Below are 25,215 nucleotides of genomic sequence, written 5' to 3'. Positions count from 1 at the left end.
GTGAAAAAAGAAGAAAGCAGAGGCAAGAATTGGAGAGTTACTGGGTCCCTATGACATTGTCTGAGGCTTTGAACCCAGCCATGACTCAAGCATACCCATAGACTCTTCAGCTACATAAGAAAATAAATTATCTTTTTGTTTAAGCTGGTTGGGTTGGTTCTCTCTTACCTAAGTGAAAAGGTTCACAATACAATATTCTTCTCCTGGGTCATTGAATGATTCCTCATGCAAAAGAATAATCCAGATGCTGTTCTGGGATAGACTAGTACAAAAACATCTCTCTGATAATATACACCCTTATGTCCAGAATCTTGTAGACACATGAGAAATGGCTTTGTAAATAGTAACCCAAGTACTGATGAAGTATAATATTCATATACTTTAGTGTGAATTTGAATTTCTCAGTATGAGAGTTAACTGAGGAAGCATAGAAAACATATAAGGCTCTGGGTACTGATTCCCAGGGTATGCTAGAATGGGGTGTTAAGGGAAGAGGCTAGATTTGGAAAAGATAGAAAGAATCAATATGTATTAAAAATGAACATCTTAATTTTGCCTGAGGCCATGTTTCCATTAACTGGCTTTTGGACCTGAATCAAGAGTAGCAGAATTGAAAACTTAATAAAAACAAAACCCATGGAGAGAAAAATTTTCATAATAGCCCAAGTGAAAGTAATGACATGAGCTAATCCAACTTGAAGTTTAAACAAAGAAATTACTCCATGCAATGGGACTGCTTCATTTTGTTTCAGAACTAAATACCATGAAGTAGACTGTAGGTCAGGGAACCTGGCCTAAATACACTAGAGGATGGGAGAGATGGAGATTAATTACTCTGCTAGAGGAGACAGGGAAAAGGAACAAGAAGTTCTTCCATGGCAAACGACCATAAAGCTTTTAAAAAGAAGTATTCAAATAGCACTTCAACCCATAATGCAAGTTATGAGAAGCTTATTGGGCAAAATATTGTTGATTTTTAAAATTCACTGAAAAACAGTAAATTAAATTTTTTATTTTCTTTTTATGATTGATGCACCTGACTTTTCAGGACCAGCGCCTATCAACTGGCATTCAGATATTAAGGTCAGTGGGAAGATGAAACATTTAAGCCTTCCTTTAAGGAAGGTAGTCTGCCACATTTTTCATGTCATTGTGCACACAGAAAATGACAATAATTTTATGGCATAATGTAAAAGGACTCAGTCATTTGAGGAAGAGATTGCTATCCTAGGCCACCCCAGGTCCACCCATATCCCAAAGACAGGAATACCTCTTTTCCACACAAGCAAGCTGGGTCCACCAGTTAGGAAAGTGAGTCAAAGACTCTCTGCAGGGGTAAGCCCACACTGAGGTCACATGGAGAAGAGGACAAGGCACTGAAGTAGAGGGCAAAGACTGGCACTTTGGTTCTAGCTCTGCCAAGTGCAGGACATTGGACAAGGCCCTTAGTCTCAGTGAAACTTGCTCTGCTTACACATAAAACAGGTTTAAAGATATCTTACATTCCCTACCTTACAGGGTCACTAGGATCAAGAGTACCATGTTCATGACCGTAACTGGCAACCATGGAGTGCTAGAGAAATGTATGGCATGATGATGATGATGGGTGTGGTAATGATGTTTTCTCCCCACCCCCACCTCCAACTACTCAAGACTTCCAGGAGTCACTTTCTCAAGACTTCCAGGAGTTACCCCGCAATCGACAAGAACTGACACTGAGAAGAACAATAAGCTGCTGAAGAGAATGACTGGGAGCATAGAGTGTGGGAAGCTAGTCTGCAGCTCAGCTTTTGTGTTGGGCCAAAGAGCTAATGGGGTTTTGGCTTCGTGAGCACCTCTGTTGAAACTCCCTGGGGAATTTTGCTTTATGAAATTCCCAGCCACATAGGATCCCACTGGGTTGGTGATTAGGAGCCTGGAGGGCTCTCTTTTCGATGAGAAAATGTGTTTGAAGTCTGCTGGGAAGAGCTGTAGGAGGGAGTTGGGGGGTTCTTCCCTGACTCCCACTGTGCATTGACAGAAGCTGCCCCACCACTGCTTATTGCCAATTCATTTGGTCTCCAGAGCCAAAGAAAATATATTTGAAGTGAACTCTTTGAATTAGACCCATTTTTCACTAGGATCCACAGATGGTAAAATATTAATGAACAGGTGGGTTGTGCAATACTTCCAGACTATTTTAGATCGGTTTTTACAGACTAAGTTATTAACACCAGAGGTGCTGACATATATTCCAGTATAGTTAGCCGACCCAGAAGTCATTGATATCAGCACAGAGCAAGTTCAGGACTATCGAACACAATGTCTACTTTACCAAAAATGGAGTAGTAGATAAAGGGACAGACTGAGATTGCATGCAATTAATCTCTGCAGATAGAGACAGCTAATTTTGTAAGGCATTTCCAGCAAAAGCTGTGACAATGGCTACTGTAGAAGTCTCTACCTTTCTTTTCTGCCTGGGAAGGGTATTCTGTGATATTTACTGGAATAAGAAAAGATGGAGGAGGTGGAATAGTTCCTCTGGAAGTCATATCTACAAACGGAACAAATCCTGGAGTCCCTCAAATTTCCATCCATACAGGAAGTTACACAGAAGGAAGTATGGCCTGGCAGCTAAACCATTCCAGTCTTGAAGACACATTATTCAGTAACACTTGTCCAGAGCCTCTCCTCTAGCTCACAGTGCTTCACATGCTCTCCATTACCAAACCTTAAATCTCTTTTCCAGCCCCAAACACTCAGTGACATGTGTGGCCCTTGCTTATATCCGGATTTGAGCAAACCAACTTAATGCAACAGTAGAAAGACAATGAGGGCAAGTTTCATTTGGATGGTGTACAATATGATACCAATAAACTATTTTTAGTTTTTGTTTTTTTTTTTAATTTTTTTCAACGTTTATTTATTTTTGGGACAGAGAGAGACAGAGCATGAACAGGGGAGGGACAGAGAGAGAGGGAGACACAGAATCGGAAACAGGCTCCAGGCTCTGAGCCATCAGCCCAGAGCCTGACGCAGGGCTCGAACTCACGGACTGTGAGATCATGACCTGGCTGAAGTCGGACGCTCAACCGACTGCGCCACCCAGGCGCCCCAAACTATTTTTAGTTTTGATAGATATGGTGGTTATGTCAGAAAATACCCATATTTGTAGTAATGCACATCTTTTTTTAAGTTTGTTTATTTATTTGGAGAGAGACAGAAACAGTGTGAGTGGGGGAGGGGCAGAGATTAAGGGAGAGGGAGAGGGAGAGAGAGAGAGAGAGAGAGAGAGAGAGAGAGACTATCACACAGACTCCACACTGCCAGCACAAACCCTACAGGGGCGGGGTGGGCAGGACTTGAACTCATGAAACTGTGAGATATGACCTCAGCCGAAACCAAGAGTAGGACGCTTAACTGACTGAGCCTTCCAGGAGCCTCTGTAGTAATGCACACTTAAATACGTAGGTGAAATGACACAATTATGAGATTTGCTTCAATACACTTCAGCCGAAAGAAATGGGAAGGAAGGAAAAAAGTAGAAATGATGCCAAAGAGGGAACATACTGACAATTGTAGAATTTGGGTAACTGATATTTGAAGTTCATTATACTATTTTCTCTAATTTCGTATATGCTTGAAATTTTTCCCAAGACAATTCTTTTACAAAAAGAGAAAGAAGAAAGCAAATACAAATATTCTCAGAACATGATAAGCACAGGCAAAAATAAGTCAGATAAGGGGCGCTTGGGTGGCTCAGTCCGTTAAGTGTCCAACTTTGGCTCCGGGCATGATCTCATCTTTCATGAGTTTGAGCCCCTCATTGGCTCTGTGCTGACAGCTCAGAGCCTGGAGCCTGCTTGGGATTCTGGGCCTCCCCCCTCTCTGCCCCTCCCATGCTCACACTCTGTCTCTCTCTCTCAAAAAGAAACAGTTAAAAAAAAAATTTTTTAAATAAGTCAGATAAATCTATACTCAAACAACAATAAAAAGATATTTTACAGATAGATAAGTTCATCAAACAAACCTGATGTATTTGAGGACCATTTATGAAATCATGGGTCAACAGGGCACTGTGTGATATATTTCAATACAAAACCCCAAAATTATAAAAACAGGATCACGTGCACAAACATCTTAAGCCTTTATCATTCTTTTTCAGTCTGACTGGTCTAGCCTCACTCATAAAATATTTACTAAATGCATATTCCTTTTAAAATTAGCAATATACTATTGAATTCTTTACTTAAATTTTTAAAGAAAGACTTTTCAAAAACATTCAAATCAAGTCAAAAACAGTATGAAGTGAGGTAGGGCTCTGAAGAGAAGGGAAATTGAGTTAAAACTTTTCAAAACGGAATTTAACCTCATATATTTAAAGCGTAGCTTTCTGGCAAGATTCATTGTTTTCCTCCCAAGCCCTCCTGGCTGTGGCTAGCATCTGGAGGAAAGCATTGCTACTCATAAGTGGGGTTTTAAGAAACTGGCATGGATTCTGGAAGAAGCAGCCATGGGGGGGGGGACTTTTTTGGGGTCCTCAAATAGTTTAAAGACAGCTGACATTTACATCTAACTGCTGCTTAAAAGACCAAGTTTCATTTGAGAACATTCAATCAGTTGGAATCGACTACCCCATCTTGTACGAGACAAGGCCAGTGTACAGTCTTGCGTCCCTTGTCCCTTGGAAGCAGACAGCTCAGAAGCAGGGAGGCCACCGGGAAACAGGCTGGGTGAGCAGAACGTTGCTTGAGCCAGAACACTCAGATTTTTTTCTGTTTCTCAGGGTCACAGATATTTTTCCAGCTTAGGCTCTTATTTGAGCAAGACCGATATCTTGATCTAGCCAACTGATTTAGCGGGGAGTTAGCTCAAATTGGTTATTTTGCATCTTGTTAGCTGAAGGGGAAAAGGAACACTTGAATGTTTCAGTTTTCACCCTGACATGGAGATGTGAACTTGGGTGAATGAGGATTCTTCCAGCTGCAGAGGTAAGATGAACACACAGGCAGCTTTAGGACCCAGAAGAAAGGGAGGCATCCTGCAGAAAGGTGTGGTTATGGGCTGAGACTTTAGAAGGAGAGAAAAAGAAACTATCTGAGTTAGACCTTGAAGGACAGGGAGGGTGAATCAAACAGTAGTTATGGCGTAAGCCAGCTCACACAGGCCGTAGTATACATAGAGAGGCTGTGGGGAAGAGTGCAGAGGTCCATCTGACTATACGCAGGGTAAATCGAAGGGAGAAAGAGATCAGAAGTTTAGACAAGTACTTTATGGAAAATCTGGAATGCGGGGATGGGAATATTAGGTGTTAGGTAGCTCCTGGGTGGGGCACTGGGTGTTTGTTAGACATGATGGGAGCTGCCTTGAAGATAAATCCAGTCGTGGTGAGGAAAATGAATTGGAGTCATCAGAAGACAAACGGTAATAATCACCCCTGTTACTGAGTTTTTCTCTGGTGCTACTTTGTATATGTAATCTGATTGAATTCTCACAGCAAGAGGTATTATCCCAATTTATAGATGAGGAAATTAAGCAACTTGCCTAAAGTCGTGCAGTTGATAAGCAGTGGAGGCAATATGCTTACCTCCTCTAAATCCCTGGACTCCTCCGTAAGGAGGCCAGAAGGGGTAGGAAATGATGAGGGTCCGAACTAGGAAGGTGGCAACAATGATGAAAAAGGGAGATCAAATTCTTTTTTTTTAAATGTTTATTTATTTTTTTGAGAGAGCACAGGAGGGGCGGGGGCGGGGAGGGGGGGGGGATGTGGACAGAAGATCCAAAGCAGACTCTGTGCTGACAGCAGAGAGCCTGATGAGGGGCTTGAACCCAGGAACATGAGATCGTGACCTGTGCTGAAGTAGGATGCTTTACCGACTGAGCCACCCAGGAACCCAAAGAGCTCAAACTCTTGAGAAGAAGAACTGAAAGACTTAGCAAACAATTGCCTATGGAGGGCCTTGATGTGGAGCCTGGGTAGAAGGAGAAATGGTACTGTGGCTAAGCTAAATAAAGATACCAGAAGAAAAACCTGGTGTGGGACAAAACATTATTAATCTGCTTTTAGCTATGCTGAGTTTGAGATACCATTAGAAACTTCCAGTGAAAATGTCCATCAGGCAGTGAGAAACAGTTTGTCTGCTGAAGGGAGGAGATGGAGGTACAAAGAAAATCTGAGGCATTGCGGGCAACTTGTAAAGCAGTGGAAGGAAACCAGCCAGGTTTTCTGTTTCTTTTCTCTCAACTCAAGGGTACAGATGCCTTTTGAGCTTTGTCAGCCACGACCACCCCCAAACCATCTACCCCAATTCAGGAATGAAATGCAGAAACGTAGGACAAAATTTTACACGTGGACACACAGAATAATTCTCTGACCTTCTGTTGTTGGGTAGAGTTGAGGTGGCTTCAGTAGAAGTGTGAGAATTCTAAGTAAAATGATAAGGGGCAACCCACTCTCTCTACCTTGCCCTCCACCAAGATAAGCCAAGGGCATCCGTCTTTAGACCTCAAGTCCTGGTCACCGTCCCCAAGAGCCACCATGCACGCTGCCCAGCACAGGCACTGAGGGGCTAACACGGGTCAGGGAGGACATGTGCCCTGTTTGGGGGTGGGGGAAAGGTGAGGCTCAAAGCTCGTAGGCGATGCATAGCACCCCTGAGATTTTTTCTGAAAATATCCTAAATGACAGAGAGTGTGGTGGAAGGGCAAGATTCCACTGTTGGATTCCCCAGCAGGTTCCACAAATGAACGACAGAGTGTCAGTGGGCGTGAAAGTGAAATAAGCACGGAAGGAGTTCGTGCAGTCTCCTTCGGTCAGGGACCAGGGCTATCGCCTCGTCACTCTTTCACTGATGGACATGTTCTCATCTCCATCCACCCTCTCCCTCGCCACTTGCCTCAGGATGTCACATGTTTCCGTTGTGAGCACACAGGGGTCACAGTAGGACAACTCTCCCACCATGAACTTGAAATGACAGGAAATCAGATTGCTGGATAAGACCAAAACTTGAAAGTCAATGCTGATGAATCAGGGAAGAAATACGGGAGGGAGACTGCCTGAAAGAACAAATGTGTTCCTGGAACAGCAAGACTTGACTGGATTCTGACTGATAAGATATCTGAAGAAAAAAGGCGTCCGTGAGAAGGAGAGCCCTGCTCAGCTATGAACAAGGCAATTGCACTTGGTAAATTTTCCTGAGTACCGACTATGAGCCAGCAGTGAGCTCACATTCTATTGGAGGAGACAGAAAATAAACAAATGCACCTATAACCAAATGTCAGGTAGTGATTTGTGTGTCCCAGGTGGAGGATCTGCAGAGCAAACGACAGTGGCTGGTGCTTAGTGGCCACAGCAAGATGTGCCCATTCGAGTTTTGTGGCAGATTTCGGAGGCATGCTTGGACCTACAGCCCCAAACCTGGGTCTCCAGCATTTCCTGGTGATATTTTGACCTACTAATAGCCCTTCTGTTGATTTCCTTCTGTGTGAATTTCATGAAGACACACACAGAGAAAGGAATACATATCAAGAGTACGCAGCTCGATAAATTTTCCAAACTGAGCATACCTGTCTAACCAGCACCCTGAACCCCTCTCATGCTCCCTTTCAGCTCTTTGTCCACCACAGGTTAACTACATACTGATGCTAACACCATAGATTTATTTAGCCTGTTTCTGAACTTAATATAAATGGAAATACATACTGTCTGGCTTCTTTCACTCAATATTATGTCTATGTAATACATTCATATTGTTGTACGTATCAGTAGTTGGTTCTTTTTTTTTCTTCATGGTAAATTTCATTGTTTGAGTATATTATGATACATTTATCCGTTCCATTTAAATGGGCAGGTCATTTCCATTATTCTTTTTTTGTAAGTTTATTTATTTATTTTTAGAGAGAGAGAGCACAGGGAAAGGACAGAGAGAGAGGGAGAGAATCCCAAGCAGGCTCTGCACTGTCAGCTTGGAGCCCGACGTAGGGCTTGAATTCACAAATGAAATCACGACCTGAGCCGAAATCAAGAGCTGGATGCTCAACCAACTGAGCCACCCAGGTGCCCCCTATTCTCCTGATAAATTCTTTTTCTGTTTAAAGCTGTTAGAGCTAGTTTCTAATGTTTGCAGCTATGAATCCTGACTGACACATTTTTGTTTTAATTGTAGATTATTATTGAGTGGGAAAGTGACTGAAGATTTTCTGTAGAATTTCTGTAGAAATTCTTTCTTTTTAACAATGCTATGAAGACATGGACTTCTTCTTCCTCAGCTATTTGGCAAGGAACACAGCCCACTCTGTCTCAACAGTGAGGTCAAGGGATCAACAGTAACATTCTTCATAGTTAAAACTGAGTTCCTGGCTTAAATACAGTAATTTCTGGAATAGTAGCTATAACTTGGGGTCTCTTTGGTTAGAAGGCTGTCTTTGCAGGGGCCATTGAAATGGCCACTTCTGGGTATGTGCCTCAGCAGTTATAGTGGCTTCCATCTTGATTGTGCAATAGGAGAGGTTTTGAGATTGTGGTTTTGGTTTTCTTCACATCCCCCCTGGCCCCAGCAGCTGCTCTTGGGAACTCTGAAGAGCATTATTAATAGGGTAACACAATCCAGTGAAGAAGAAAACGACAGACTCAATGAAAGGACAGTCATTACCAGTTATTCATCCATCAGTGGGATCTTCTCATTTTCCACGCACACAAGAATGCCCCTCAATGTGGGAGTCCACCCTGTCTGAGCAGGGCTGTAGGAGAAAAGAATGGCCCACTCTGCCTTTTCCTCATTTTCCTCTCTGGCCAGGCCATATCAATTGTGGAGGCCATCATTCGCGGCCTGATTTTCGGGCAATGAGTTGGGCCAGTCAGTAATTGTTCCCTTTGGTTATTCAACCCAGACACTTGTAATCACCATGGCAAGTACTCACTGAGCACTTACTGGCTGTACTGGGTACTGTGCCAGGGACTCCACGTGCATACCTTCTTCATTAAAGGCCAACTTCTCTATCTGTGCTCTGGATACCATCCTTTCATCCTTCCCGAGGCCTCTCCTCCTGCAGTGAACATGAACCTCTCTCTTCTCTACGTAAGCAGTCACTCCCTCTCCCCTGGATCATTTCCACAAGTAGCCATTTCTCCCTCCGGGCACACTTCCATTCCTTAGCTCTTTCACAACACAACTTCCTGAAAGAATTATCTATGGTCATAGCCTCGCTTCCTCATCTCCCAGTTTTAGCTCAGCCAACTCCAGCAGACTTTCCTCCTCTCCCTGCCACTGAATCTGCTGACTTCAAGGTCATGAACGACCTCCTTTGGCCATCCAAAGGACATCATCACCTCTGTCTTCATCTTACTAACTTCTCAGTAGCGCTTGATCACTTGACCACTCCCTCCTTAAAATCTTCTCTCCCCATTTCCATGATGCCATTTCTCTTTTCCTCCTTCCTAACCTGCTGCACCACCTCTGACTTTTTGCTGATTTCCCTTTCTCTGTCTAATCACTATGTGTTGGAATGACAAAAGACTTGGTCCGGATCTTCTTATCCTGTCCATCTATATACCCTTTTCCTAAGTGAGCTAATTCTATCTCATGGGGATTTTTTTTGGTTGTTTTAAGTTTATTTACTTATTTTGAGAGAGGGAGAGAGGCAGAGAAAGAGGAAGAGAAAGAGAACCCCAAGTAGGCTCTGCACTGTCAGCTCAGAGATGGACATGGGGCTCAATCTCACAAACCATGAGATCATGACCTGAGCCGAAATCAAGAGTTGGATGCTTAACCTACCTAGCCACCCAGGCACCTCTGATCTCATGTTTTTAAATACCGTCTACATACTGATGATATTCAAATTTAAAATATCCCATCTTGATACCAATGACCCTTCCCCCAAGCTCAAGCCCCTACATCCTACTGTCTGCTCTGGATCCCCAATGTCTAAGAAGCATTTCAAATCTGGTGTAGACAAACAAAGCTCTTGGTTTCCCCATCCCCAGCTTTGCCTCCCACTCTCAATAAACAGCAGGAATATGCACCCTCTTGTTTAAGGCAAACATTTAAAAATTTAAGTTATCTGTCCCTCATTTTCCCAAGTGAATCACCAGCAAGTTCTGTTGGCAACAGCTTCATATCAACAGTTAATTATGAGTCTTGTATTGCTTTTCGTTTGACCAATTAAAAGAAAGTTGGGAAGATGGAAGGAAACACCCATGTTTTCTCATATTCTTCATAATCACCATTTTAATAGCTGTGTGATGTCTCACTGAGTGGACGCATCCTGATTTCCTTCACAGGCCTCTGATGTCACATCTTCACTTCTTCTCATATTTGACTTTCACGAACAATTGTGCAGCAAATACCTGCATGCACATACAGGTGTTGTGTTTTTGTTTTTAAAATAGAGAAGCTGATATTTTAGTTCAATATAAGATCACTGAGTGGTCGCCTTAGCAGAGAAGGAACTAATATCTAAACCCTATCCCTCACAATTCAAAATTCGAGAAACCAAGAGTGGAGGAACCGGTGTGACCTCCCAAGGTCCTGTGGCCAAGAAAGGCAAGGAGACCACTGAGGCACAGGCCGTGGGGAAAGGGAGGCTCAGGCTAGTGGTCCAGCTGTAACATGATGGATGCTTGGGTTCCTCATGTAGCTGAGACTGAAGCACCTCTGGGCCCAGCCACCCTGTTCTGGAAAGATGTTGTCATTCTGGGAAGGATGAATGAACAATGACAACACAAGCATTTGAGCTGGAACCTTGGGCGCCAAAATGTTGAGACTATTAAAAAGCTCAGCGTTGGGGCGTGGGATTACATTTCAAAGACAGCTCCTGTGGCAAGTGCTGAGGCTAACAGGGACCTCAGTCTGACCTTGGACGTGGATGCCCTGGACCACTTTCAATAGGAGAGCAGGTGGTAATGACAGAAGCCAGAGTAACTGAAGCTGGAGGCTCTGCTGTGGTCTCATCCATTTCTCTTCTTTTCTGACCCTCTTTGGATTGACGGAAGTGCCTAGTGTTCCTGACCAATAAAGCAGACTGTAGGAAGCCTCAAAAAGTCAACATTCGACTTCCTGCTAATAGAGCATTGGAAGTTTAAGCCCCTAACTAGAAAATGGATATTTGCACCTTCACACTGTGGCTCAGGCTTGCATGTTACATGCAGGATTCTTTCCTGAGGCTATATTCCCGGAAAAAGGATTACCGATTCAAAGGACATGAACATTTTTATGACTCTTGGCCAAAAGTACAATTTTTTTTCAAAGGGATGCACTAACATCCACTTTCTATTTCTCCACACCCTCTCCAGAGATGAATAATTAAATGGATTTTTTTTTTTGTGGTCAAAACCAAGAATTCTTTTTTTTTTTTTGAGAGGGTGGGGAGAAGAGCGGGGAGAGGGGCAGAGGGAGAGGGAGAGAGAGAATCCCAAGCAGGTTCCATGCCCAATGCAGAGCCTGACGCAGGGCTTCATCTCACAACCGTGAGATCATGACCAGAGCTGAAATCAAGAGTCAGAGGCTCAACTGACTGAGCCACCCAGGTGCCCCAAACCAAGAATTCTTGAGAGGAGCAATCAGTGTGAGAAGCAATGGCCCACAGAGGAGTAAGTGCCCTTGTGAAACACACTCATTGCTACTGGCTCTGAAACGTACATTCCCAGGCTGCTTCCCACATGCCTCATCCACTCTCTCAGGGCTTCCCTTCTGCGACAGCTGGGTTGGGTTCTCATGCCCTCACCCTCCCTTCTCATGCTCGTTAAAGCCAGCACAGGGGCAGCTATGACATCAGTCCCTTACCTCTTCATGTGGCTCTAAATCAAAGTATTGCCTCTCTTTTTTTTTTTAATTTTTTTTAATGTTTATCTTTATTTTTGAGACAGAGAGAGACAGAGCATGAGCGGGGAAGAGGCAAAGAGAGAGGGAGACACAGAATCAGAAGCAGGCTCCAGGCTCTGAGCTGTCAGCACAGAGCCCGACGCGGGGCTCGAACTCATCAACTGCGAGATCATGACCCGAGCCGAAGTCGGACACTCAGCCGACTGAGCCACCCAGGCGCCCCAAAGTATTGCCTCTCTTAAGCACATGTGTGTCTCTTAAAGACTGAGGAATGAAAAGCTCTCTGTTAAAGGAACTTTGAGCTTAGATGTCCCAGACTGAGAGTCCATCAAAAGCTGGACCTTTGACTCGAAGGGCAAAGGACCTCATCAGGCTGTGATTTGAGAAGCACCAAGAGGCCAGAGCTTCAAAGTTGAGACCAGGAAGATGAAGTTGGATTAGGAGGCTCTAGGTGCACCAGAGGAATGAGGTGGTGGGAACCAAACCTGAGATGAGGAACTAAAAGTGGAAGCCCCCAAGGCTGAAAACATGCTCCAATGATGTCAGCATTTCACCCAAAGCCACTCCAAGGTGAGCATAGCTCACTTGAAATAAAAACCTGAAAGTTGTTTTTCACGCCAACAAATAAAGAGCAATTTAATACTCGTCAATTATTTTTTTATAAAACGCACGTAAAACATGAATGGTTTTAATCTTTTATAGTCATGACAATAAAAGCTTTTAGTCCTGTTCACGGTTCTATCGTTGCATAAGCCTGGGCAAGCCTTGCAATCCTGCTGGCCTTGACTTTTATTTATGAGCTATAGACAATTACACCCTGCCTAATGGCTTGGGGGGCAGGTGAGGATGAGGAGGGCAAATTGAGTGTTTAAGCTGAAAGTCAGATGTGTTCTTTAGTGGTTGATGCCAAGCATTACCTATGATCAAGGTCTAATATTGAGGAGTTCAAGATTAAATAACAGGTAGACGTGAATGCCTTGAGCTCGTTGTCTCGTGTCACGGATGTGTAGTTAACAGCCTACAGCCCAGGTTTGTAAGATACTAATGGGAATATAACACAAACCCCACAGAGAGTAAAGGACAGAGGAAACTTAAAAATAAGAGGCAGGAAATCAATGATATTTAATTTGGACATGTGCCCCCCAATGCATCTGGAGAAAAATCAACAGAACATAGATATCAATGGAAAACCTAGAGAGATGAGCCATAATTACTCTAAAAAGATATGCAGACAGGAAATTGGATAGGAGGTTAGAATGTTGTTTTAGGCTACACAGATGGCCTTTTGTGCCTGCAAAGGGAAATTTGTTTATCTCTGAATGATAAAATGGAATTGTCTATAAAATCAGGCTAAAATTTGCCATAAGCCATTTCTCAACTGCAGGGGTTTCTGTATTCTGTAGGTCAGTCCACGATCCTTGCAGAGACATGGGTGCAGGAAGGGGGTCAGGTTTACGGTCAGACATCTTCGTGGGATCTTTGCCTTTTGTAGCTGTGTGTGTTCTAACTTATCAAACCAATGGGTTTCATTCAAGAAAACGGAGAGAAAATATCTCCCGTTCAAGGTTGTTGGAAGGACTACAGAAAAAACAGATGAAGTTCCTGGCACATGCAAAATAACAAATAAATGTCAGTGAACGGCAGCACCGTGAGGAGAAATGAAAGTGGACTCCTGAGTTTTCAAACTCCACCCATCACAGAGTCTTTCTCTGCCCTACGTGGTCCCACAGTCCAGATCCCTGCACCCATGCTCCTCACCCGCAGCCAGCAGAAGCTCTAGAATTGTTCAATAGGAGGGGCTGGGAGATGATGGAGACTGGGCCAGCCGCTGGGAGAATGAGTTGGAGCTGAGCTTACGTGGGGGACGTGCTTGCTAGCTGCCCCACTCACCAGCCGCCACCAGCAGCTCCCAATCTGCCTACAGGGTTTCTTAAATGGACTTGACAGGATCAAAATCTAGGCTATTTTCCCCTTTAAACTATCCATTTTTCCAGTGGCAAAGTACAGCACTTTCTTGGTGTCTTCCTTCTACAAATCATGATGGGATACATTTTCAACACAGGCTTTGCCAATTGTTTTTCAAATGTTGTTGCACATAATAATTTTAACCACATGCTTTCTCAACGGCTTTATATACTTGTTCATATGATAGTTTTGGCCACATGCTCTGCCGCATGCTGACTGCTAGTGGTTTGAAGGAAAGCTATTAGAGATGCGGGCCCTTGTACCCCCACCGAGCCACCTGTTGGCACCACCACTATGGTGGCGGTGGAAGTAGTTCCTAGGATGTAGTTCCTCCTCTGGAGGAAGTAGTTCCTAGGAAAGCAGGAATCCTTTCGGGCAATACCCTTGACTCTGATACCAAGCTTAACAAGGGGATGTGCTGCATTCTCAAAACAGAAATAACAGCTGTGTCCATCAGAACCCTCAGAGACCCTGAGATGTGGGGGACGGGAGCAAGGGTGAGGTAGAGGGAGGCTGGTGGGAAGGTCTTACCTCCCTGACTTTCCCTATCCTCAAGCTCTTTATGCTGAAAACTGCAGATGCCAGACAGACTCTGGATTTGGGTTGGATGTTGATGTGCCGTGCATGAGTCAGGATCTCTAGTCCTCACCCCAAAATGACACCATGTCGAATGGCACTTTGCCCTCTGCCCTCTTAACTTCATTGGTTTCATATAAATGCAGCGTAGCCTCTGGGTCAGAGGACTTTTCAGAAAGGGATGACCAAAAATAAATAAAGCCTCTGTGTGCACAGAGGAAAGGAATGGGTCAGAGCGATAGGCCAAATATTGAACTATGAGAAAAAGCAATTGGAGAAGTAAGAAAAAAATGGAACTCAGAAGTTGTAAGTTATGACTGACTTCTCAAAAGCTGGCAGAACACTTGAAGCCAGAGTAGAGAATGTAAAGAAATTCATAAACGGTCTCTATTTTAGCTAAAGTGAGGAAAAAGCATGAACTTCAAGTGAAAATAATGTTCAGAGATGAACACAGGGCACATTAAAGATGTGGAGGAAATTAGGAGCAGAGAGATACACGCAAAGAGAGACTAGACGGTATTTTAAGAGTGGGATTCAAATAAAAGTCCACACACACACAGATAAAACCAAAATATTTAGTGATTTCCTTTTCCTGTGGTCAGCTTTAGAATCTACCCCAAGGCCATTTGCTTTTGTGGTTATTCAGATTTTGTTTCTCTTCTTTCCACCTCCTACTGTCTAGTCCCTAATCCCCAGAGTTTGGGTAGAAGAAGGGAGAGGAAGTGAAATTCAAATCTGTGTTTGGCCTCTGTTCTTGGCCTTTTGGCTGAGAGATGTGAGGGGGAAAGAGGTGTCTGTGGCCAGAGTGTGGTTCCTAGACTGTGTGGGTGCTGTTTGTTTATTTTTGTGTTTAGCTGCTCTACTCATATTGCCCCAGTTTACCACATCAAGAACTGTTTGGGCAGGAGAGAGAAAGACTCAACAAACATTTGTTGAATGGCATGAGTCTGCTTTGCTCCCTCTTCTTTAACCTTCCTCAGCGGAGTTTATCACGTTCCCAGTACAGAACACGTGCTAAAGTCTGATTCAGTCTGTTGCCCATGATGCGCTAATCGCCAGCGGGACACAAAGTGGTCTAAAGTGTGCACCAGCGAAAGATTTTATGTCAACAACAAGGTAAATAAGAGAAAGTCTAAGCTACTCAGGAGCATAAGCTGTTTTCAAATATTTCCATATGTAGTTGCTTGCCAGTGAGAAACATGCTAAATACCAATAGCATTTCTCAATTCATTAAAGCAAACCAGCGGGGCCTCACCCTGGGAGTGCTGAGGACCCTTTCTTAGCCACTAGTTCATGTACATTACATATACATGTTAGTTATAACCATGCATCCTTTCCATAGTTCTCAATATTTCAGATCATTCGCTAACCTGGTCTGCCCTTCAGTCATTCCAAGCAAGGTTTTATCATTACCTACAAAACTATGCAACAAGGCAGGGAGCAGTGTGTTCCTCTAATACTGACTGTTTCTTTCTCCTTGTTTAATCTGGAAAGGACCCTCCCCACCCCACTTCCCCAAAATCAAAATTCTGTCCTGCGAGATGACTTAGGGCTGGATGAAAGATAAAAAGGCAAGGGTCTCTGAGGTCAGTGAGGATTGCAAATTGATTTGGAAGAGGAGAAGAGATCCAAGAAGTTGGAAAGCCCGGCTCAATGTGGGAAGCCTCTTCTCTTAGAACATGGATCCCAATTCTCTTCCAGTTCCATACAAGCTGGGTATAACCAGCAGGAAATTTAAAGTCCCTTTCAGGCTGTAGCCCATGACCTGGGGAGAAGCTCTACTCACCAGCATGCATCTGGAAAGGCACCATTTTGCCACATTGGGCTCCCAAAGAGCCCTGCACCTTGGGTGTTTTGAGAGAACCCCAGGTTACATAGGAGAGATACACTTCTTGCCTCCACCATTGATGGTAAGCATTTCTTCAGAGTCATCAAAAGAAGACAGGCTTTTTTTTTCCTTTGAAAACTTGACAGGCAGCAAAGAGAAAAAGAAAGACATATACAATATTCCAGGAATCCCACATTTTTAGAGCCTTTTCATCTGTGAATCTACTTTCCACTGAGCTCATGTCTACCTTCTGATGGGCTTACCACTCTACCCCAAATTCAAGTCAGTAACTTGTTCAACTTTGACCAAGAGACATTTTTAAGAAAAGTCCCATAAAAGCATAAACTTTTACATATGGCAAAGGCAGTCAATATCTACATAAAACTGATAAACATGCATGATTCCAAGGGAGAAATTTTCCTCTCTGTATTATCTACGATTAAACTTAATATGGTTTATATATCTTTGGTCAATGAATCATCTCCTCTGATTTTCATCCATCCTCTTCACCATTCTTGGGAGTATGGGTCATACAGTCTCACCATCAGTAAGTCAGGGATGCAGGTTAGGGCAGCTTTAAAAAATCAAGTTCAGTTATTGGAGCACAAATACATGACTATATGATGACCTTCTGATGGAGGTGGTCATTAGGTCCTGGGCTAAGAAATCCTCAGAGAGAAGAATAAGGGAGCACCAGGTAGGTTCTGGTGTCCCTATATGACTTGACAAAGCAGTGAAGAGTAGATGTGACTTTCATCCATTCATCCCCCATTCTCCCTCCTCAAGCCTTTCTTGTCTTCTTCATATATTCTCACCTGGTTCTTCCTGACCCTGAGTCCTAAAAGAAGCCTAATTTCACTTCTAGATCTCCCTCCATGAAAGTAAAGAATCGATACAAACTGGATCTACTTCTCCTTTTAGAAGTTAGAGGGATTTCTAGCTGAAATCCACACCAGATGAGATGGTCTTCACGAATGTTAATTCTTACTTTGAGCACAGAATCAGCACAGAATGGGCCACTGGATATGTAAAAACACCCCCAAGTCACCCAGTGAAATGGACAATACTTAGAGCCATGGATACACTGTCTACGTACCACCTTCAAATGAATCTTTATTCATTTGTTTAGTTGACAGCAGGAAGCCAACTGCTTCACTTCGGCCCAGAGTGGGGAATGCTAAGACACTGAACAAACTGCATGCAGTTTTCCAAGCTTCAGTAAATTCGAATTAAAACACTGACTGAAAAAGCCCCCAGTACTTTTACATGTTGAGCTGTTGTTGAAACCCTTTTTTCACATGTGATGAGCTCAGATGCAGAATGTTTTGACTCAAATTGCATAAAGGCTTGGCAAAGGCTTGTGGGGAGGAGCACCCTGTCACAGAAAGCAAGAGAAAAACAAGGCTGGGGCTCGGCACATTCTCTCAGAGCACACAGGCCACCGTGGGCCAGGGTTTCTGTTATTAAAAAAGCAAATAGAGACTTCTCTCAACACAGCACTAATTCCCAGGTTACAATAAGTCAACAGACACTTTTGTCATGGCTTCCTGTTACAGAGTGTCCCAACAAAGTACATCCTTGATGGATTGACATCTGTTCTAAAAGGCAGAACAATTAGACATTAGCCAATATCTGTTTCAGTTATGTTAAAGTCACAAATGTTTAAAACGGCCATCATTTCAGAGTTGACCGCATGCAAGATACATATTGCTTTAATAAGTTTATTTAACATCTGGAAGGGATACACATTTTGCTGGGACACACTGTTCTGAGGAGTTTATAAAGGATGCGGTGCCCACAGAGCCCAGGGTTGTTAGCTCTGACTCTGCTAGCACTGGTACTCCCCAGCATAGATGCCTACAGTGTGGATCTAGCTGCTCAGATTTCAGTGTTTCCTGAGAAAAGTCCCTGGGAAGGACTATGAACACAGCTCATGATAAAGTTTTTGCCCTCAAAAAGACAGTCATTGTATTCCTGTGTTTCAGTTGAAACTGTAGGAAATCCAGGTTAAAGAGCTAGATGGCTGCAATGAATGGACCACACAGAATGCCATGCTAAGCTATGTACACTTTGTTTTTCCATTAATGGGGAATCCAGTAAAGTTTTAAAAGTTTCTTTGGGTACACGAGTCCAGCAAGAGAGAGGAAGATGAATTCAAGGGAGTAGACAATGTAGGGAGATGTAGGGAGCAATTCAAGGCCTTGAAGTGAATAATGCTGGGAAGAACAGGAAGGAAGGGAAGAAAATAAGAGACACTTCAAAAGAAGAAGCGATAGGGGCATCCGGGTGGCTCAGTCAGTTAAGCATCCGACTTCGGTTCAGGTCATGATCTCACAGTTCATGAGTTCAAGCCCAGTATCGGGCTCTGTGCTGACAGCTCAGAGCCTGGAGCCTGCTTCTGATTCTGTGTCTCCCCCTCTCTCTGCCCCTCCCCTGCTCATGCTCTGTCTCTTTCTCACTTAAATATAAACATTAAAAAAAAATTTTAAATAAAAAAGAATTGATAGACCCTGATACTGAGCAGAATTCCAAGCAAGAATCTTGAAATTCACCCTAACTGGATCTGCTTAGTCACATGCCCATCCAGAACCAATCACAATGACTGTGGAGTCAAATATGCTGATCGGGGTCACATGCTCCACCCCCAGAATCAGGTTCTGTAGAGACAAATGGATCCCCAAACTGAAACGAGGGCTAATGGGCAAAAACTAAATAGAAGCTACAGGATTAACCCAAATATCTATTATATATTGTTTGGCTGAATCCTTTTCTCTTTGTTTCTCTTTATGACTTTTCTGTTAGATACGATTAAGTGGTTTGCCCAAAAGTTTCAAAAATGTATTATACAGAAATCAGAACCGCTGTACTCACCATAGTGTTGAGAAAAGAGAGCAAGTGTTTAACAAAAACTTTTGAAAGGGTAAGAAGAGTGACTAGAGTGAGTAGATTCAGATTCTAGACAAATGCAACCCAGTCTTTGCCCCTGAAACAGATTTTAGGAGCATCCTCTAAAGCCAGGTGAATTCTGAGGCTGCCGTGTTCTGCATACTTTCTCCCCTGATTCAGTTGTGGGCTGGGCTGGTGGTTGATGGCTCTTACAATATGAGGCTACTTGTCACTCTGGAATCAGTGATGAGGGGTGTGACAAGGTTTTGTGTATCTTTGAAAATTACTTAAAAATGACTCCCGGTTTTGATTTTTCTCCCTACACTATTGCATAAGAAAGTCTTTAGCAACCAGTGGTACGTGCTTCTGAGAAGCATTGACCACAAGTGTCTCAGATTCAAAACACATATTACTTTGTGGAAAGAAAGGCACCACCCAACACACAGACCCATCCTAATTTTGAATGGACTTAATTTCTGGATTCTAGACACTGCCTCACAATGCTATTAAAAACAATAAAAGAGTCTCATTAAAACTCCGGAGGCTGAGCCCACGAACAGTGACTAACGGAGTTCCTAAGAGAAAGGTATATGGACAGCATTTCTAAATTTTGAGCTGGCTGGCTGGCTGAGGCAGATGATCTCACAGAAGGAATGGTTTTCAAAATATCTGACGCTGACCAATCAGGGCAGACAGCCAACCAACCTCAATGGTCACTGATCTTACATGTTACCTTTCCTCACCCATGGACTGGGCAGACCTAAGAGGGAAACAAACACAAGGCTGTGTTAGAGCAAGAGAAGGCTGCTCTAAATGGGGGAATGGGAAGCCAGCCCATCCCTCCTAATTCAAACCGTTCCAAGGAGAAGACATTGATGAAAAGAAGGAGGGAAAGAAGTTGAAGCAGACATAAGAGGTGGCAGAGATGGACAATGATGAAGCAGAAGCGGGGAAACAGAGGGAGAAGAAATGAACAGAGGAGAGCAGGAAGGGACACGAACATAGAGGAGCAGACGGGGAACAAGGAAGAACAGTGAAGAAGTCCAAGGAAAGGGGAGGCTCAAAATTCAGCCAAGTAGAGGAGGAAAAAGAATGATGATGAAAGGTAAAGCAGAAAAAGAGAGGAGCTAAATCGTGATGAAAAATGGTAACGTTTCATAGTGATTATTGTCGCTCATACCATATAATGCAGGGGTCAGCAAACTTTTTCTATAAAGAGGTAGACAATGAATAGTTAAGCTTTGTGGATGGTACAGTCTTTGTTCAACTCACAACTCCAGTAGCTGGAAAGCAGTCCCAGACAATAAGTAAGCAAATGGGAGTGGCTGTGTTCCAGTGAAACCACAGAAACAGGCATTGGGCTGGATTTGGCCTGTGGATCATAGTTTGCTGACTCCCACGGACAAGGGTGGTTCTGAAATTTCTGGTACCTCCACAGTGCCCAGCATGACACAGGCACAGAAAACTAGAAAATATTAGAACCTCCTGGAACAGCCATTTTACAGCACCCCTCCCCAAAATGGTCAAAATAGCAGCCATTTTCAATGGCTTTTTAATAACTTTTAACCTACAAAATGACAGTTTCCTGTGATTCAACCTCTCTGCTGCTTGATTGGTCATCTGCTCCCTGGACCGTATGATACCCCCATGGTCTCTCTCTCCCAAATAGATCCCATGACGATGTACACGGAAGAGAAGCACTAGGTGGCTGATTCAGAGCCATATTCAGTGCTGGCTGTTAAGCTTTCAGATTGGCAGAGTTCTCCATCCCCTATAGGTCATGGCTCCACAGAGGTTCAATCTGGGTCCCAGTACTGCTTCAGACACCAGAACCAAAAAACAAACAAAACAAAAACCCTTTTTGTCTCTTTAATTTATACCCTCCCCTATTTCCTCCCGTTTGGCTCCTAGAATGCCTCTAACTTAACTGCAGATCTAGGTTCATCTCCAATCACCATTAATTTCCCTAAGGGGCCTATGGTGCTTGGGAACAGCTTCAGTGATGGGAGGTAACAAGGTGTAGCCGAGGGGGTTCCCCTGGGTGTTGGAGCATGTTTAGCTCTCAAGCTCAGTATCAGAGAGGTAGGGGCTTACTCTGGCCTCAGGCTCAGACTTCTGAAAATGACCTCACATTCTCTTGTTTTGTGATTGAGAAGAGCACCTTGCAGCCCTTGACATGGACAATTCTTGCTTGGCCAAGGGTTTCTGTTTGGGGAAGCCAGAGCCACTACTCTATGGCCTCTGAGGCACCATGCAGGTCATGTGAGGTTGATTCTGTGGCTGGTTGGTTTTCTTTTGTTTATTTTCATTTGGCACCTAGCACGCTGGCCATCCTTCTAAGTTTGTCTTGGCTCCTGACCTCAACCATTCTTCAGCCACCAGTGGTCCTTCTCCCATCATTTCCCAGGGTAGCACAAGCCACCTTGTGAATTACCAAAGAAATGGCCCAAGGGACATTGTCTTGAAGCCACACGATTGCCTGTAAGTAAAACTTGATGATGCCAAACATTCAGAAAAGGAAAAGGCAGCACAGGTCTAGCTTAACCACCCGATCTGCATTCCAAGGAGAACGAACACTGAGCTCTTGCGGGAAGGGAATCCTAACGTGTTACTCTCCTAGTCAATAAAGTGCAGAAACCCTTCTGTAGGCATTTTGCCTCTGCAGGAAAAAGTCCAGCTTGTATTTAGGAATGAATGAGTGTGCATGGGTGTGTTTGCATGAGCATATTTGCTCAAAAACATTTTCTAGTAACTGCTGACAACAGCAACCCTAAGCCACCAGACACGCGGTTCTCCCCATCTTGAAATGGCCTGTTTGCTCCCCAGAGAGGCAGCTGTGATGCTCCAAAGAATCATCCATGGCCTCCCCCGTCTCTGAAATCTACATGCCCTGACCCTTACTCCCCGGCCTCATCTGTCTTCCCAGCCTCTCTGCTCCTGTCACGCAAAGTTACTCAATACCCAGTAGGAACTAACCAGAGCCAAGGCACCATGTTCCCATAGCTCCCATCTTGCCATTCACTTTGTGTGGCTCGGTTCCTCTGCACTGCCACCACAGGGCACAGAAGGGGAGAGAGCTCCACATTTCCATCCCCAGCTTTGGGAACCAGATCATTCCTCCTCCTTTGTTCCGCACCAGTCACTACTGCCTCTGGTTGAACTCCTTCCCCACACCCTGCTATCTGCAGCCCAGCATGTGCTATTTTTTTGTAACCAAATCTCATGGCAGGCTGCAGGCAATCCGGTCATATCATCAATAGAGCTTCATCTTTTTCAGTCTACTTAGAGCTCAGGTTTAAATCTACCTAACTAGCTCTTTTATCTGCATTATCTTCCATACTCTTTTTTTTTTTTTTCTCTTTGAGGTCTTAGTTGATCCCGTTTGAAATGGCAGAAGAAAGAAGCTTTGTTTAAGATAGTCTGATTTACTATATTTTTTTCGTCTCTGTTTCTTCCTTTGTAAAAGGACTACTTCCTTTGTAAAAGTAACTACCCACTTGAGAAGGGCCCGCTGAGCCCATGCATCTGCAGGGAGCGTATACTGTGCCACTATCCATCCAGACCAGAGCGCAGCATCACCTGCAAGCTTTGCGAGGCTGTCTGCCCCGCCCAGGTCATCACCAGAGAGGTCCAGCCTCAGACCACCTGCTATGATAATCCGCCCGGCCAAGTGCATCTACTGCAGCTTCTGCCAGGAGGCCTGCCCTGCGGACACCATCGTCAAGAGCCCCAACTTCGAGTTCTCTGCAGAGACGCACAAGGAGCTGCTGTTCAACAAGAAGATGCTTGACAACAGGGACAGGTGGGAGGCTGTGATCATGGCCACATCCAGGCCAACTACCTCTACCGCTGACGCCGCACACCCAGCCGGCCTGCCCACAGCACGAGCTGCCCAATGAAAGAGCTCTGCCTTCTCCCCCTACCACCACCCCTACCCCCCGCCAGAAAAAGCATTGCCTCCTTTAGCAGTTGTTTGTTTCCATTGGTGGGGTCATCCTGAGATTTTTTTTCTCTTAAGAAGTGAAAGATTACCTCTCCCTCTCAAGAATGCTAGATAATTCATCAGTGTGAAACACGTTCCGGAGCCAGCTCTCTTGTATTCACTAAACCCTCCTTCCCACCTGATTAATAAATATGACTGCAGATGCCACTGGGTTCCTTCTGTTCTTGGAACAGATCTTACTTTTCCAGGGATGGGGTGGCTGACTCACAGCCCCCTGTGCTGCTTCTCTCCTGCTTGTGATAAAACAAACACAAATCAATAATTGTTTTAATGTTTATTTACTTTTGAGACAGAGAGAGAGAGAGAGAACAAGCAGGGGAGAGGCAGAGAGAGAGGGAGACAGAATCAAAGCAGGCTCCAGGCTCTCAGCTGTCAGCACAGAGCCTGTCATGGGGCTTGAGCCCCCAAATTGTGAGATCGTGACCTTAGCGATCATGACCTTAGTCAAAGTCAGAAGCTCAACCAACTCTGACAGCCAAGTGTCCCACAAATCAATACTCTGAAACACACATGTACTCAATATTTTTTAAAAGAACACTTACATATACTAATAAACTGTTCGATTACATTCACCTCTCTTTTGTATTAAAACTATGGTTTTTACATGCTTATTGCTCTAGCATATTATTATGAACGCATCGCCTTTCACTGGCTCACCCTGTACCAATTTGCCATCATTGTATTCATTATTTGATGTTCACATGTCCACAGCCGGGCGAGTAGAAACTCCATTCAGCACCGTACTGATACTCTTGAAATCCCTTTGTTTTCAGGCCACAGCAACAAGATGCTGTTTTTTGTGTGTTTTTTCTTCCTATCCTACAGCCGGACTCAACCAACTTCCAAGAAATCCTGATTGCTTTGAGAACAGAATAATATTAGAAATGACAGTCCAAACTTCTCGCCTGTGTGTTGCAGAGAAGTGCCCAGCCTTTAACGACTGTGGCTTGGGGCCTATTTTGTGACACAACCAGGAAAGGTGTTTTTGTAGGGTAGGAATTCATACTGATTTTCCTTGTAGAGCATATTATGTTGCTATAGGTTTTAGTCAGCCAAGGTCTCGTAAGAAAAATAGAGTGACAGTTCCTAGATAGTCTAAAGGTAGGTAGTTTTCCAGCTAAGCAGTGAGGCAGAAGCCCCCAGAGATACCTCCTCCTCAAGATAGGGGCACACAGCTTTGCACGGACCCTGGAGAGAGAACAGCAGGGCTTACAGCTTCCTTGCTGGTACCGCCTGGCTGCCTGGTTTCCTCCCAGAGCTGCATTTCTATCAGGATTAACTCTTCATCTCCACTTTGCTGCTTTACTCCACCTTTCTTTGCTACCCAGCAGCCTTAGTGCTGCTTATAGGGTGCTCAGGACTGCAGGGGTTTCTAGGACGCAGGATTTTCTGTTTTCAAACCAAGATAGTCCCAGGCCAACTGGGATGAAGTGGTCACCCCATTGCCAGTGACCTAATAGCAGGACAGCTGAAGGAGTTCATCACTTCTGCACTCTGCTCAGTAGAATACTGGAGGACAGAATAAAAATATGCTTGGGATTTCCATGTAAGGCAATCACTCATGTGAATTTAAGAGTCATGCTGCAGTGTAGACAAAGTCTCTAGCTCATCCAGCCAAGATAATTACATGCAAAGCTGGAAGAGGTTGAGCTGTTTAACCTAGAAAACACACAGCTGTGAACAATTTTCTCATTCAAGAAGCTCTGGTCTTCTAGCTGCAAAGCCTGTTTTCCCCTTCCCTTCATCAGAGGACCCTCTAGAAGGTAGGTCTGCAAAACCAATGCAGGATAGGAGATTCTCCCGGAGGGAGAGGTACAGGGAGTAAAGCCCCCGGACGCTGTCTTTATTACCCACAAACACCCTCTCTCCTTACCCAAAACACCCCCCATCTCTCACCTTTGTGGGATCTCAAGGTCCTTTGGATTCTAGAATCAGCCATTTCAATACAAGGCTTATTTTTCACTTTGAAACATGAAAACTTGAAACCCAGGGAATATTATTTTATACAATGTCAAACTGAATCTGCTCATTGCAAGATACCACACCACTGAATTTTGGTGTGCAGCCATCCACTTGAAATACAGATAGGATATTTTATTCTATCTAAAATACGTCTTGGGGCGCATGGGTGGCTCAGTTGGTTGAGCCTCTGACTCCTG

General features: G+C 44.1%; 1 pseudogene; it reads left to right on the top strand.

Annotated features, from left to right (window-relative positions):
* The window catches only part of LOC122467107, a 67,533-nt pseudogene extending 44,336 nt beyond the window's left edge, over positions 1 to 23,197 (top strand).
* The last annotated feature ends 2,018 nt before the right edge of the window (positions 23,198 to 25,215 follow it).

Source organism: Prionailurus bengalensis, chromosome A3, assembly GCF_016509475.1.
Source record: "Prionailurus bengalensis isolate Pbe53 chromosome A3, Fcat_Pben_1.1_paternal_pri, whole genome shotgun sequence".
Taxonomy (NCBI): Eukaryota; Metazoa; Chordata; class Mammalia; order Carnivora; family Felidae; genus Prionailurus; species Prionailurus bengalensis.
The sequence above is the reverse complement of the archived record's forward strand: the minus strand, read 5'-3'. Positions and strand labels throughout refer to the sequence as shown.